The sequence below is a fragment of the Seriola dumerili genome, unplaced genomic scaffold (genome assembly GCF_002260705.1).
Source record: "Seriola dumerili isolate Sdu_G_001 unplaced genomic scaffold, Sdu_1.0 BDQW01000822.1, whole genome shotgun sequence".
Lineage (NCBI taxonomy): Eukaryota > Metazoa > Chordata > Actinopteri > Carangiformes > Carangidae > Seriola > Seriola dumerili.
In genome coordinates this window covers 2,192,807-2,208,768 of record NW_019175077.1, presented here as the reverse complement: position 1 = coordinate 2,208,768, position 15,962 = coordinate 2,192,807, and positions in this window count along the sequence as shown.

Below are 15,962 nucleotides of genomic sequence, written 5' to 3'. Positions count from 1 at the left end.
TGATCTGAGCACACTGCGGATTGACTTGAAAGAGAAGCGGACCAGGTACAGAAGGGAAACGAGGGGAAGCCGGTCGCTGACAGTGGCCAGGATCTCATTTCGGTAAGTCATCGCGTTATTTTTACCTGATTTACACTTACCATAACTGGGCAGAGATGGACAAGGTGACATGTCTTCAAACGCCTGTGTTTTTGGCCCCTTGTGTTTTATCAGAATGGGACGTGCTCTTGCGATTTGGAGACGCATGTTCAGAAATGTGAACATGACTTCTGGATCATGCATGCTGGATGGTTTTGGGAAACTGCTGATTTAAAACCGTTGCCCTTCTTTTGATAACAAGCTTGCTGCGCAGCTCCTCTCAGAAACAAGCGTCTGACTGTGCTCGGATTACCCAGCACAACAGATATTTGGCTCCAGCTGACTGCTGACCCTAATTCACCATTGGTTGTGCGTAAAAGTGGTCTAAAGGGGCGAAAGGCGCCATGTAAACAAAGGGGGTATGGTTGCTCTTCCTCACTAAATGACTATTATTTTGTTTTGACAGCTCCATTCACAACCAGAATGGTTGTTATTATGTACTTAAAAAAATCTGGACATGATGTTACTATATATGATGGTACATGATTAATTTGTGGACCGAATTCTGTGCCTCAGTTGTTTATAAATCTCATTGCATGATGATACCTATTAAGTTGTATGGAATTTCCTGTTGTCTGTATTGTTCTGGGGTATGAGAGGTGATACAAGGGAAAGAATATGGATAAGACTACATTACTTTCCCACAGCCGTACTTGTGCTTTGATCAATAGACATTTGCAGGAGGGGGATTGTGTGCTGGCAGTTTGTCAAGGGCGTACAATATATCCAGCAGATGATGTTAGGGAGAAGAGGAGGAGGGCTGGGCTGCTGTTAAACATGTTGTGCGTTCATGTTCAGCCTACTGCATGTCAGCACAGGTGCATGATGGACAACAGAGGCACAGATGTATAGAGAAGGAAAGTGTAGTAGTGTATGCTCACACTAAAGCCTTTGTCTTTTGGTCCATGTTGCTCTAAAAAAATAAAACTTTGGGTTGAGATTTGTAGTTTAAGCAGCATCCTCTGTGGCCAGGTAAGCAGCTGTGTAACAATAAGAATACAATCCCCTCTAATTCCCCTTAAACTGACCTCTGGTGTAGGAATATGGGGATATAGATTTTCTTCCTACCTCCCATGTCCTCCACAGACAACCACTGCTCAGTCTGTTTAAATCAGCATGTTATCCACTTTTCCAGTACTTTAAGTGATGACAGTATAACATCTTCAAAACTTCAATAGATTTTTTTTTTGTTGTTGAAGGATAAGCAGCATTACAAAAGACCAATCACTGTGGGAACTGTGTCAACTATTTTTGTCTCACACACACACACACACACACACACACACACACACACACACACACACACACACACACACACACACACACACACACACACACACACACACCCTCTCTAAATTTCCTACAGATTAGCTTCTTTTATGTCCACTGAATGTCTCCAGTGGGCATGAAACGCCTTGTCCTTCATCATGGACACAGATTAAGCTAATTCACACAGCAGCACAGGCCTAATGCCTAATCACTATGCTGCACCAGCAGAACAGAACAGTCTTTATACTGTGGTAGCCGAGAGAGGGAGAGAAAGACAGGGAGAGAGAGCAAAGGGGGGAAAGCTAGCCGCCGGTGCCTATTGATCGCATGGAGGGGCTGCTGGCAGGCATTCACAGGATGGAGTGCTGACGACAGTCCAAAGAGTTGCCATGATGAGCTGGCCCAGCAGTTGCCTCATAGAGTAGTGCTGATGAGAAGGGAAGACATTGAATTATACTTATCCTCCCTGTAACAGAGCAGGGGCCGGGAGGGTTTTAAATTACTGTAACTGTTACGAATTTGATTTTCTCATCATCAGAGAATAAAAGTTGGTTGGGTGTGGTTTAGTGCAGATCACATCAAATACAGACGGCTGACAAATGAAAGGGAAAACCAACGTAAAGAGTCTTAGTAAAGTCTTGTGCCACCACATGCTGCCAGAATAGCTTCAGTGTTCATTGGCTTTCATTCCTTGAGTCTCTGAACTCCACTAGAGGGATGAACACCTTCTTCCAAAATATATTCCCTCATTTGGTGTTTTGATGATGATGGTGGAGAGCACTGTCTAACACATTGGTCCAAAATCTCCCACAGATGTTCAATTGGGTTGAGATCTGGTGACTGTGGAGGCCATAGGATATGATTCACACAATTTTCATAATTCATGTTACATGTAAGACAACACTGTGAGCATAGAAAGTATCCTACACCAGCAGAACCTAGAGTACCTGTCAATCAGCCAGACAATGAGTGTCTATCACATCTAGGGGTGCTGCTGTATACTTAAATCTGACCTCAAGGCCAAGACCAAAAAGTTCTTCCCCACTGTACATTTATTATTTTAACACAGACACAAGATGGGCCTACATCCCAAATTTCAAGTGTGAGTGTATATCCCCTCAATGGCAGATTGTTTTCATTTGTTGTTAAGAAACTAAATTAGATTGGTTGATGAGATTAGATCAGATGTTGAAAATACACAAATGGCTTTCCTCAACAGGAGCCCAGAACCCCAGTGGCAAATATGGTACCTCTTTGAGTTGTGACACAAACCCAGAGGCAACATCTTATGGTGTTCATTTGTCACCATGTAATGAAAAACACCTATTGTCACTGTTATCACTTGAACAAAAATAGACAGTGTCTTTTATTATAAGTCTAAATTTTGATGACGTGAAAAAAGCCCTACTTATGAGTTTTTCTCCATGAACAAACTCCATGTACAAACAAAAACAAAAAAATGTTCTTTTGTGGAGAGGCATCCTATGTATGGTGATGTAGGTGGTATATGTACTTTTTTTTATCTAACCTATTGCTTCTAAAAAAAAAAAAAAAACAGAAAAGGCAACTATAAAACACAAAGCACTATCAAGATGAAAAAGATAATGAAGAACTAATGCTTCGATTTCACACTTTGGTGTCCTTGAGCTCTGTTTCCTGCTATGTGTTTTTCAGCTTTTTCCCTATACATCCACTTAAGTTCAACGTAGGGGTGGGCGATATGGCAAAAATATCATATCACGATTTTTTAAAAATAAAATCACGATTTCGATTTTATCATGATCTTAAATTGGAAAAAGAAAAACAGACAATTTAGACCAAAGAACCTTTCTTAACAGATTTTATTTCAAATAGTGCAAACAACGTAAAGTTTAAGGTAAACAACAACAACATTCTGGTTTGTCATGTTACCACCCGACGTGCGAACGGTTTCTGTGCAAACTTTGCAAATTGCATTTGCTTGCGCTTGATCAGTTGCGGAAAATCCAAACCAATTCCATATAATGGAGGTGGAATTTTTTTTAGCGACCAACTCCGTTTGGCTTTCAGCCATCGCTCTCCATGTGCTACCGATACACACATAAACAAGGAGGCGGGTAGGAAAGTGCGTCACTGCCCGTAATTCGCTATGATTGGTCGGTCAGGTTGACGACGTCAATACGTCTGGTGCGTCGGTGCATCAGCATAGAACTGCAATTTATAGAATGTGCCCTAGACGATCCCACGATCTCTGCAGTTTGATAGATCGTCTTCACGTTGTAATCCTTCACGATCTAATATCGTCATATCGCCCACTCCTAGTTCAACGTGAATGGGCCTCAGGAAACTGGCTGACATTTGATCCATACTTCCTGATTGCATTGACTGCATATTCATGGACACAAGGGATGTGCTAATTGACAGCCTTAGTGTTTACATCAATCAGCTGACTTGGTTCTTGTGTTGGTGGCTAGATGCTCATGAGCTGGTGTAATGATATAAAATACACTGATGTGCCACTGCTAATGGACAATTTTACAATATCGCCTTTACAGTGGAGTTGTTACAAGACTGCATACATGTTACACACCATTAAACATCTAATATCACTCTTCTTTCCCTCAAGGGTGCTGTGTTGTGCACTCAACATGGCTATCTTATGGATATATGCCCAGGTGATATCCCAGATGGCTTACTTTGTCCTTAAGTTTGTCCATGGGAGTCAGTCATTCTTTTCTATTGTAGTGAGGACATGTGGGGGAGGATCTCTGTTAGCACTATTATTAATCAAAGTTAGAGTGAAATACATTAGCATCTTGCCCAATCAAGATTATACCACAGCCTGCCAGTGATTCTGTGCTGAGATGGTTAATGAGTCTACTCCATTTCTTATATCATTTTCAGTAGCATTCTGGAAAAATACCAGACTGGTAACATACTTTTAAGGAAGGAAAAAATTTTGAAATTAATTTTATTGAAGCTATAAGAACTTGAAACTCTCCAGTTAATACATTGCATGACTGCCAGTCAGTGCTCCTCCAGTATTTGGCAAGTTACTTTTATACAATTACTCATTACTTATTCATTGATTTACTCAAAAAATATCTACATTACTTTATTAAAGGTGCACTATGCATTCCTGCATGGTTTCAGCGCGATTTTATCTTCTAAATCATAGGCATCTCCCCTTGATCCGCTAGCTGCCTGCCCCCTGAATACACTGTGAAAAAGCGCTGTCTCTGGAGACAACACAGGCGTCACAAACGGGGGGGCAAGTGAGCAGAGTTGATAGAGTAGCGTGAGTATCTGAGAGTAGATAGTTGGACAGTGCCGTGAACTAGGTCTAAAGACTCAACGATATATTTTGGGAAATGGCTGAGGCACGGACACGACCAAAGAAAAGACGTTCGGATGAATATATGGTGAGGAGGAGAGAAATGGAGAAGGAACGAACGAAGACCCGGATTCATATTGGGGAATCGATTCAAAGGTGGCGAGAACTCCGCTGGCAGAAGGGCTTCCAGTCCGATGCAAACATGGGGGGGAGGGGCATGGAGCTGCATTCCTCCTCTTTTGGTAGACATAAGTCACCTCCCCCACCTCCAGTCTTCTATCCTTAACACATATTTTTTTTAATTGTTCGCATTCCTCAAACTCCCAGTAGAAGAGCAACAAAGTGACCCCAAAAATTGCAAACCGTTGTTACTGGGATTAGTAACTGTATCCCCTTGTCATCCTTTACTTTATTTGATACTGAAAAAAATATTATTACTGTAATGCATGAGGCATGCAATGCCTCATGCATTACAGTAATATTCTGCCCAACACAAATCTTTTAGGGATAATATTACAATGCACCACATAATGAGTAGATCATGACACTAATAAATACTTTTTTAACCTTTGATCAATAGACACATCTGATTTAGCATAACTGAGGTGACTTTTCATCACTCGTTGAGATCTACTAACCAAAGTTGTTCAAGTGTGGTTTAGGAGAGACCATTCTTCAAGCAAAAACTCTGGAGTCAAGGCCCCATTTACATGTATATCACTGCAGTGTCCTTGAGCAGGACAGCTCACTCAGCTCACAGCTCAGAGGATGTTGGTTTGTCTCACACCCTTTGTCCTCTTTTATAGGTAGGGGAAGCAGGATAACAACTTTTCCCTTTGGGAAGAAAAGCACGTTTAATATACTTCAAACCAACTGACAACACGAGTAGCACTTACAATGCATCGCAACAAACTTTTTAGTATACAATAGGCTTTATGCTGATGTGTTGCCTATGTGATGGTAATCTCTTCATTTTTCCGAGCACCATAATTGTATCCTCACCATTTGCTGACCTTCGCATGAAAGCTGGAAAAGACAAAATTATTTGTAGCGTAGAGGTCAAAGAAGTGGACAATGTCATTACTTTACTGCAGCTCAGACAGCAACTGCCTCTTTACATTTCAGTGGCTCCAAATGGTAACATGGTGACTTAGAGGTAAGTAGTTCTGTCGAAAATTGATCTAGTCATCTATCAGGTAGCTTGATAACATTATTTACAAAAGCAGGGTTAAGCACAAGCAGCTGGTACGTATTTAGTCTTGTAATGTGTCCTTCAGCATTTAATCGTCCTGTCAGTAATGTATCACACACTTTATTTCACTGTGAAAGAAAGAGAAGAAGAAAAGTTGTCCAACTTTAACAGTGCTTTGGATTTATGACTAGATTTTCACTGATGCTACATGTAGTAAAAATATATGGCCTCATACTTCTGGAAGGTAATAAAAGATAAAAACCATTCAGCAATTGCTGTGCATTGTATATTGTAGTGATTAATGAGAACAGGACTTTGAGAAGTGCAGCAGGAAGAAGACAGTGAGAAAGAGAGAGAGGGGAGGTAGCGATATGTCAGTGTTGGAATGAGTCCAGCAAGGTAGCAATATGTGTGTATGAGAGAAAGAGAGACAGGCAGAGAGAAAGAGGGGTGTGTGTGGATGCCTACTAGTGTGTTTCTTCTGCCAATTCTCCTCCCATCCTCTAATGAGCTCGCTGCAGATGGGACTCCCTCTGTCAGCCCACTGCCCTCCCCCTCCCTCTCCACTCCATTATCCTCCCTCCATCCCTTCAATTTTTAGTACAAAACAAAGGAAGGAAGGAGGAACAAAATAAAAGAGAGAAAAAGGAAGTGAAAAAGAAAATACGTGATGTGACAAAAAGCATCAAAAGAGAGGGGGGGTTAAGGATGCAGGTGAGGAGAGGGAATTCACAGGAAGGGGCAAATGGTGAAAAAGATGGGGGAGATGGGGTGTAAAGTGAAAGATGGAGAGGTGGAAAATGAAGAGCTAGTGACAGAGCTTGTTGGGGAGGGAGAGAGGCTTATAATCAGGCTGTGTGAGAGACTAGGAATCATTAAATGCAAGAAGAGACAAAGGTGTGAAGTAGAAAAGAACAACACAACAGAATGCGATGAGGGAAAACCAGTTATTGCACCATGTTATATTTAATAGTGTCAGAAATTAAAACACTGCATATTAAAACCTAATGGTATGTTTTCAGCACAGGGCCCTACATTTAGAGCAATATGTCTGTGGTTGCCTAGCCATGACATCACGTCTGCACCTGTCACACTGTACTTGCTAAGTTGAATTAATAATTGGCTCAGCTAGCCAGGTCTGCCAGAGCTAATTGAGCATCAAAGAGAAACCATAGCTGTAGCACAGATCATCTTGATTTCCCTGGGTGAAAATGTACCCAGGGTTGGCTCTGGCATGTATGACTAAGTGCGGAAGTGTGCATGTGTGTGATTATGAGCTTTATTACATGTAAGAGGGTTCTTCATAAGAAATCATATTAGGGCTGTCCCAAACGATTATTCTTTAAACGATTAATCTAGCGATTATTTTTCCGATTATTCGACTAATCTAACGATTATTTTTTTTATTAACCTAACAGTAATTTTATTGCAATTATTTTCCAGTTAGTCATTTAATATAACAATTTGCCCCGTCCAACACACACACCGCACCAGGGTGTTTCCTCTTTATGTGCTCGTGCATGACTGTCGTTCTAGAGTACCGCACTGTTGGTGTCAAGATTAAAGTATTCCCAAACTTTGGAGGACCGTGTGCGAGCCTTTTTTGCTGCGTGTTGCTCCACACGCTCCGTCGTACTGCTGGTAGACGCCATGTTGTTCAAATAGATTACACAGACGCAAATCATTCACATAGTCAATGACTTCAATTACGTCATCGCGTTGTCCCAGCCCTTGCGCTGCGCTTGTATCCGGGTAAACCAAAGACAATGGATATAAACGGTCCCATTAGAAAGTTCCGGTTTTGTTCTATGAACATTTACCCTGTGTGGTTTTACACGACGCGTCAACACTAAAATTCCACGTCGAATAATTTTTATAATCGACAACGTCGATTACGTCGGATAATCGTCCCAGCCCTAAATCATATATATCCAAATGTTCGGGAGTCTATGTGAGAGTACTAATACAATGCATTTTCCTATAGAAAGCTGCTGCATTTTGACATTCTGTTAATAGTGTTGTTTGCATTACTGCTTCACATTTCTGTTGGACTGACTAAAACAGCAAGTTGTGCTCTTTTTCCTGGCTGAACTTGCACTCTCTCTCACTTTCGTTGGAATCTATGTGTGAAAAAGTGATTAGACAGTTTCCACAGTGTGGCCAACTGTCTGGTCTGGTTTTCAAAAATGTTGAAAAAGGATTTGCAACAAGTGCTGCTGGTGTAAGGACCTCACTCTGTGCTGGAGAAAATGCTACAGCTGAAGTGAAAGTGTGAGAGGAAAAAAAAAGATTTTGCATGATGACATGCTACGTGGCAGGAAGCAGGGAGGTATATTGCCATTGGCTTCATCTATAGTCTCTTTGCACAGCAACACAGCATTATCTATCTGGCCAGTCAAGTGGGAAATAACTTGTTTGATGGGATATGAACACCTGTGCCTTGATGTGTATGTGAGTGTGAGGTTTAGTATTTGTTTATGTGTTGTGTTTTCTTTTAAAGCACACATCATTGCTATTCTCTGTCTACATAAGGACACACAGTGTCATTGATGTGAAGCACATCAAGTCCTGCAAATATCATCCAATTGTAGAGTTGCAGGCAGAATTTTTTAAACCTGCTGTTCTGGACCTGCAGCTCCTGCCAGTGTGAGCCATCTACAGGCCAGGGAATAAATAACTGTGGCAGTTCTGAACTGCAGGTATAAAACAATTGTTTTTAGGTATAATTTAATTGTGTTATACCTACAGATAATGAGAAATAAACATAAATACAATTCAGTTTGTTGCTCCAAAATACATTTCTAATCAAAATTATCTTTTCAAACGTTTTGTAAATTCATGTGGGAAAGGAAAGCACTTCTAAACATACTGATGTCAGACAAAGTGGATATGTGTGTAGCACCCCACTGTACCCTAGACTAATGGGGTGATTTTGGGTTCGTTTGGTGTTAAGGTAGCTACCCAAAGGTTTACCTATTTTAAGTTATCTGATATTACTGTTACTGATATTCAAAAATAATTCAAACCAATACACTTGTTCTAACTTATTAACTGACACCAGACAACGTTATAAAATTAAACAAATGTAGTTTACTTAAGGTTTTGCGGCAATACAAATATTTACCCTTTAAATTAAAATGAAACAAACAAACAAAATTATATAGAGTGTCTCCAAAACACACCTTATACCCCCCTTAAAAGAAATAAATAATAACCTCTGGACTAACTCAACAGTACTTGACTGAGCAATACTAAAAAATACCCCTCAATTGTTCATCACAAATGTATACCCAAATACCTGAATGGTTTAATACTCAATAACTGATACTCAATAACTGAAAATACTATACACTAACGTGGACCCACACACGCACACTCACACTCACGCTAACAGAAACTCCTGTTGCAGGCCTGTTTGATGCTCGGGTGCGTTGCGGCCGATGAATATCCGCTCTTCCCACGAGAGAAACAGCTCACAGTTCAGACGAAGAACTCCTCCTCGCGAAAACCGCGCAGCTAGTCCGACTCACAGCTCCGCTGACGAAATCCTCCGCTCTTCCCGCAGTAAAACAGCCAGGCAAATTCATAGCTCAGCTGGAGAAATCCTCTGCTCCACACCCCAAAGTGCCGCCAGGCAAACTCACAGTTCAACTGGAAAAAATCTTCGGCGGGCACCAGACGACTGCGACGGCGAAGTCTTCCTCCTTCCGTCCGACAAGTTGTCCTTTAACTTCCCGTTGACCAGACACCCACACACACTGATACTAGCCTCAATAAACTCTGAGTTAATGAGGAACAGTGCGGTAGTGTTTATAATTTTTCTCAATACTCGAGATACATTACATTGTGCTCCTCTCGGTGCTAGCTTAGCTGCTGCTTCCTGCCGTGTCCCCTTTTCCCTTTTTCCATTCTCCTCCAATCATCACAGGTGAATCCCACAGGCTACGTACCCAACCAATAAAACAATAGAACAAAGCCACATGAATTCTCTAAAGGCAGATCTCGTGATACTTAACTATTTATCTTCAAAATGAATTTAAAATGCACTTATTCTTTTTAACTAAAATCTCCATTAATTTATTAATATTCAGTGTGTCTCTATTAATTATTGTGAAAACCTTATTAAGTGTTATGAAAATAGTCTTAATTCCACTTAATTTCTTATATTATTAGGTCTTTCCTCTTTTATAAGGTACCTTTATATAACCCCTCATTTTCTCACAGGGCTACATGTGAGTTTGTGAGTGTCTAGCAGAAACCGTACAGCAAAAGAATATCTGTTCAACGATCAGAGGAGAAATATTCTTAAATTCTGTGAACTGCACCATCACCAAATAGCAATTTCATAATATTGTCCTAGCCTCCTGAGACCCAAGAAAAAAAAAAGTTTTTTAATTACTATTTTTTTTACATAAATTAAGTGTTGGGGTGGTAAAAAAGACACTGCAAAGAAAAAAAATTTAAAACTTAATTTTATTCAAATTTTACAACATGTCCACTGTAGTGGACAACAGGATTTCATTTTTCTCAAGCGTGAAACATTTAAAGGCTGAGTATGTACATGGAAAGATCCACTGTAATCATCAAGTAAAATACAACACCAAATACAAAACAAATAGCAAATGCAGATTTTTCTTTTTGTAACTTCACCATTTCACCTGAACCTTTTGTGATTTCTTCATTAGACGTTTGACTCTTGATGGTATTTCATGAAGCATTCTGACTTTTTGGAGACACAGAGGAACATGTTGCACTTTATGCATCTCACAAAGGTTTTGCTTTTGCATCCAGGCATTCTGCATCTGGAAGCATTTGGAATGTTGAGCATTTGGGGCAAATGGATTGCACCGTATTTCCTTATGCTCTCATCTGGGTGGGGCTTCCTTTTCTTGATTTCTGGAGAAAATTCTTCGTCACTTGAGTCAGTTTCATCCCGTTGACATGCCTGTGCCTGGGATATCAGTTCCTCAGCCAAGAGAAGTTTGAACTCCAGGTATTGGGAGGTTTTCTTTGCAGGTCGTTGCAGGGCCTGGCTGTCTTGTCGGTATTGAATCCATGAGTTGGTTATGGCCGAATCAGTGAAGTGAAGCATGGTACGAATAGTCCACTTCTTGGTGCGGCCGGACATTCTGTAGAAGCTGAGCATGCAATCGCACATATCAACCCCCCCATGTTGCTGTTATACTTCGCTACCACTGCAGGTCTTGGGACTTTAACTTGCTTTTTTTCTTTTTTTGACCATCTGGAACAGGTGTCCTGGGGCTCAATCCCATGGACGGTCGATACCATGACAACAGGCTTGTTGTCCACCCACTTGGTGAGTGCAATTTCATGAGGTCTCCGTACGATCATTTTTGATGACCCTCTTCCTTTTTTGCTCAGGACCTTGTCAGCAGTGAAGTGGCACTCTTTTGGAATTCAATTCTTCTGAATTGTTCCCATAGCAGGAAGGCCCCTTTCCAGAAGAGCCTCCAGAAGCTTGATGTTGGTAAAATACCGGTCAAAGTACACCAGTGTTCCTCTGGGAACCGTCTCAGTCAAACGCAGGACTGCATTTGCACCTATTCCCATTTGCTGGTCTTGAACGAAGGTGTTCTTTCCCCGGTAGGTCTCAAAGTCCAACACAAGGCCACTTGGAGTTGCAAGAACAAATACCTTTAATCCTGTTGGATTTGGTTTACCAGGCACGTATTGACGAACTGGACACCGGCCTGTGAAGGGAACCTTTTGTTTGTCAATGCAGACCTTTGCTGGCCTGGGTAGGATGAAGCAACCTTGGAGCACTCTCTTGAGGAGTGGTCTTACTTTCCAAAGCAGATCCTTTTTCTTCTCATCTTCTGGCACATCCAGATCATTGACCTCTTTCAGCGAAGATCTGATCTTGTAAAAACGATCTTGTGTCATAGAGTCAGTTATAATCGGGACTCTTGTTTTGGCAGCCCAATATATTTTAATTCTTGGATATCCAAGGCATGCCATGTACACTGAGATTCCTAAAAAGGTCTTGATCTCTTCTGGTGTTGTGTTCAAGCTGTAGCCTGAATCCTGTACCATGCGCTGGTTGGTGAAGACAGACAGATCCTGAATTAGTTGCTCATCAATGTACTGCTGGAAGTACTGCAGTGGGCTCCAGTCTCTACAGCTTAGGACAGCATCATCTGGTGTAACTCTGCATTCTTCCAACACAGGCATGAACCTTAGGAGAAAGACAAAACACACTCAATAATTAAGCACATTAACATGTTATAAAAATGTTAAAGGGATAGTTCACTTGAGAACACTTTTGCACTTGTTTCATACATCCATCCTTCTAATGAATGTGTTAAAAGTTTTTCCTCAATTGTTTCATTGGGTTCAAAAATAAACTGTTGGGATCTATTTCCTAGAACACATCTCTGTAGGTTATCCTTCCATTTTTGCCCTGATTAAAAACCTCAGAACCCTACATATTGGTTTTGGCCCACAGAGGAAGACGGCACACTTCATCTGGCTCTGCGTCTTGGTCCACCTCATCTGGGTCCTCCTCATCTGAGCTTTCACCCTCTCCTGTCTCATGCTCTCTCACTGGACCCTCATCCTCTGATAGATCTATGTCTGAATCTCCCTCAATGATTCTATTAAGAATCCTCTCTGCCTCCGTCATAGAGCTGTCTACTGAAAAAATGTGAGACAAACATAAGTACAAAGTCCTGACGTCCAGTACAGAGTACATTTATAAATTAGCTGTTTTTCAAATGAAAATAAATAAGCTCAGCTCTGAAAACTCACTCAAATATTCCTGAGATGTTTACTTGAAACAATTGAAATATAACATAAAAAATGTTTTAATTATGAATATCATGCTTACCTTTCTTTTTTCCATAAAATGTACTTGTTGGGATGGCGGCCATTTTGAAAAGACAGGCACAGGCAAGTTGGCAAGGTCACACCCCCCACATGTGGTGTCATTTTAAAGCCCCAGTTGTCCTCTTTAAGGAACAACAGGACTTAATAGAGTGACATGTATAGTATGAGAGATGTTAGCAAAAACGTAATGTCCACTAGAGTGGACAAAAATGAATTGCTGGGTCTCAGGAGGCTAGAGGACAAAGCCCTACAGAAGTCCTGAAATTTCGTTCCCATAAGAAAAATTCACTTGCCTCTCTGGGCTTCTATAAAGCGCAGCAATTTTGCATTTTTATATTTTTTTCAGTAAATAAATAAATGATAAACACATAGCACGATTCATTTACATTTTAATTTCATCACGTCAATTATTATTAACATTCATTTCATCATTAGATAAACAGCCTCCATCAACATAAAATTAACATGTTTTGTTAACTTTTACAACAAATCATTAATTTTGTAACCAAATGTCCTGGCTGCCTGCACAGAGGGCAGTTGTGCACACCACTTGAATCAGGTTGTTGGTTACTAGTCAAAAGGATAGTTTCTAAAGATTCTGATCTCTTTAAGAGTAAAACATTCAATAAAAAAATCTCTTCAGATGCACATTTACACAAGATGGATTCAAATTCAAATAAAAGTTCACACCTATTCTAACGTCTAGTAACAAACTAAAACACCTTCTAGCTGTGTCTGATAATGAACATGAAAGATTTGGCTCAGAACTTAAAATCATCTTTACCGTGATAAACAAGTGGATGAATCAAGATGTTTGCTTTGTTCTGTTACCCCATAGTGAAGCAGTAATGATAATTAACTAAACTTCGTTTTAGAAGTGTGACAAAACACTTGTGCAATCTGTGTGCAATATTAGCATGAAATCCTGCAATCGACTATTTTTTATCTTTACTTCACCCTCCTTACTATCAACTATAACATCTGCAAACTCAATGTCATATTATTAATATAAACATGTTATCCTCGACTTAAAATTATGTTATTCAAACTGTTTTGATAACTTGATAAACTAATTGTTCTTTAAAACATTAGCTAATTTAGTTGACAACATAAAAAATGGTAAATGGTAGTAGGATATTTTGTATCTCACTGTGCAAATGTGGCCCAGTGTGACTCCAAAACTGAATTTTGTGAAAGGTGCCATCATTATTCTTCAAAATAAGTGGGTTCTTGTATGACATATAATATATACTCTCCTTGTATCAGTTACTTTCCAAAACTCATATTGCATTCCCTTCCCTTTCTCATGCAGTTGATCTTGGTTAATCCCTGATCCCCAACCAACAGACAGACACACACACACACACACACACACACACACACACACACACACACACACAGACATTGGTGTTTCTATCTTGAAAAGCTTGAGGCCAGCCAAGTGGTATAAATGCCATACCCGATGCCTGTGGTCGGATCAGCAGACAGCCCATCAGTTGCACACTCTGATCCTTATCAGCCATGTATTGCTGTGGCTACTTCTAGCTGTCAATCAAACACTCTCTCACATCTGTAGAAAAGGATTTGATGAAAATGATGGGAAAGACAGAGACAGAAAGAGATAGGGATCACACCAATATGACCCATTAATGGATTGATCCACCTTATTTTATTTCCCTGGTGTGATGGGTTTATGTGTGTGGATTTGTGTCCACCTCAATCAATGCAGAAAGAAAGAAGATATTGAGAAAGAGACAGAGTGAAATCAGAGGCAGAAGAGGATGAGAGGAAGACAAGGCTGAAGGTGAGAGGTGCCTTTGGAAAAAATGGCAGCTTTATATGACACGCTGACTATGAACTTACAGCAACCCCCTGTAGAACAGACGACATAGTACAATTTTTAAGGAGGACGCCAAGTAAGGATCTAGCTGGGAGTGTTTGCAACACATCTGAAAGAAGAACGGAAGCTAAAACCATGTTTTGACCATGGGGCGTTTTATTAGGTTGTTTATTGATGTGTGTTGACAATGGAGCGCTACATCCACAATTGAGCCTCAGCTCCCTCTATCCACATTTCATTTCACAGTACCTGAGCTAACAAAGACAGGTTTTCTGTCACAGCTACACATTGAACTTGTTCAGAGTAAAGTTCAAGTCATTGCAGACTCTATATTCTCATTTCTGATGTTCAGCATTTTTATTTATGCCCACTTCCTCCTGAACCATCCTTTGCTATACAGCACGTCTGACAACAAATGCTGTCTTTTAACCTACCGTAAGTAGGTACAGCTGGGAGATATGGCTGTCAATTTAAACCTTGATTTTTTTCAGCATTAAGCAGTTCTCTATTTTAATAGATTTGTTTTCTGTCTATAAGACAGACAAAACATAATTAAAAAATATTTTTAATATTTTTCTTTATTAAAACTATATGCCCTATATGTGCAATATCAACAAACAACAACAATAAACTGTCATACGTTATACATCGTGACACTGGAAAATTGCAGTTTAAATTTACTGCTTTTTAGCTAGCATCAGAATCTCAAAGGAACACACATTGCTCCCATTCCACTGCATGTTTTTGTTTTAGGTGCTTAAACTGATTTGTTGTGCTGCTCCTTTTTTTTTTTTTAATGGGAGTGTTTCCCACAGGTTGTGAATTTTTGAAGAAACTTGTGCTGTGTAGAGGGTGAAAGTGTAACCTAGGTTATTTTCTGTAGCTACAATTTACAGATGACCCCTAAATCAGATGACCCCTAAATCTCTCATTGGAAGACGCTACAATTTACTGAATTTACTTCCCTAAACGCCTGTGGCTGCGCACAGAGAAGCCTCTAGTTCCCGCTCAGTTACTGCGGTGCTTGTAGTGGGTCATAAATCAGGAAGAGGAATGCTTCATGTTAAGAATCCTAAGTGAGCATGAAGTAGATTCTGGTCGTACTTGGCAGTTGGGTAAAATTTGCTCTGTAACAGTTGCTTGATAGGACAGCATTTTTTTATTCCCACATATGTATATACACTGTTGCCCATGAAGTTGGAATCTGTTTTCAGACACAATCCTCTGTTTATTCCTATTTAAATGCATCAGTAATCACTTTTGACCAGGTGCAATGATTACATTATGTGTCCCAACTACCCAGGTGAAATGAATTCATGCATAACATTTGTTTGGCGCAATGAAAGACAAAACATTTGCTGTGT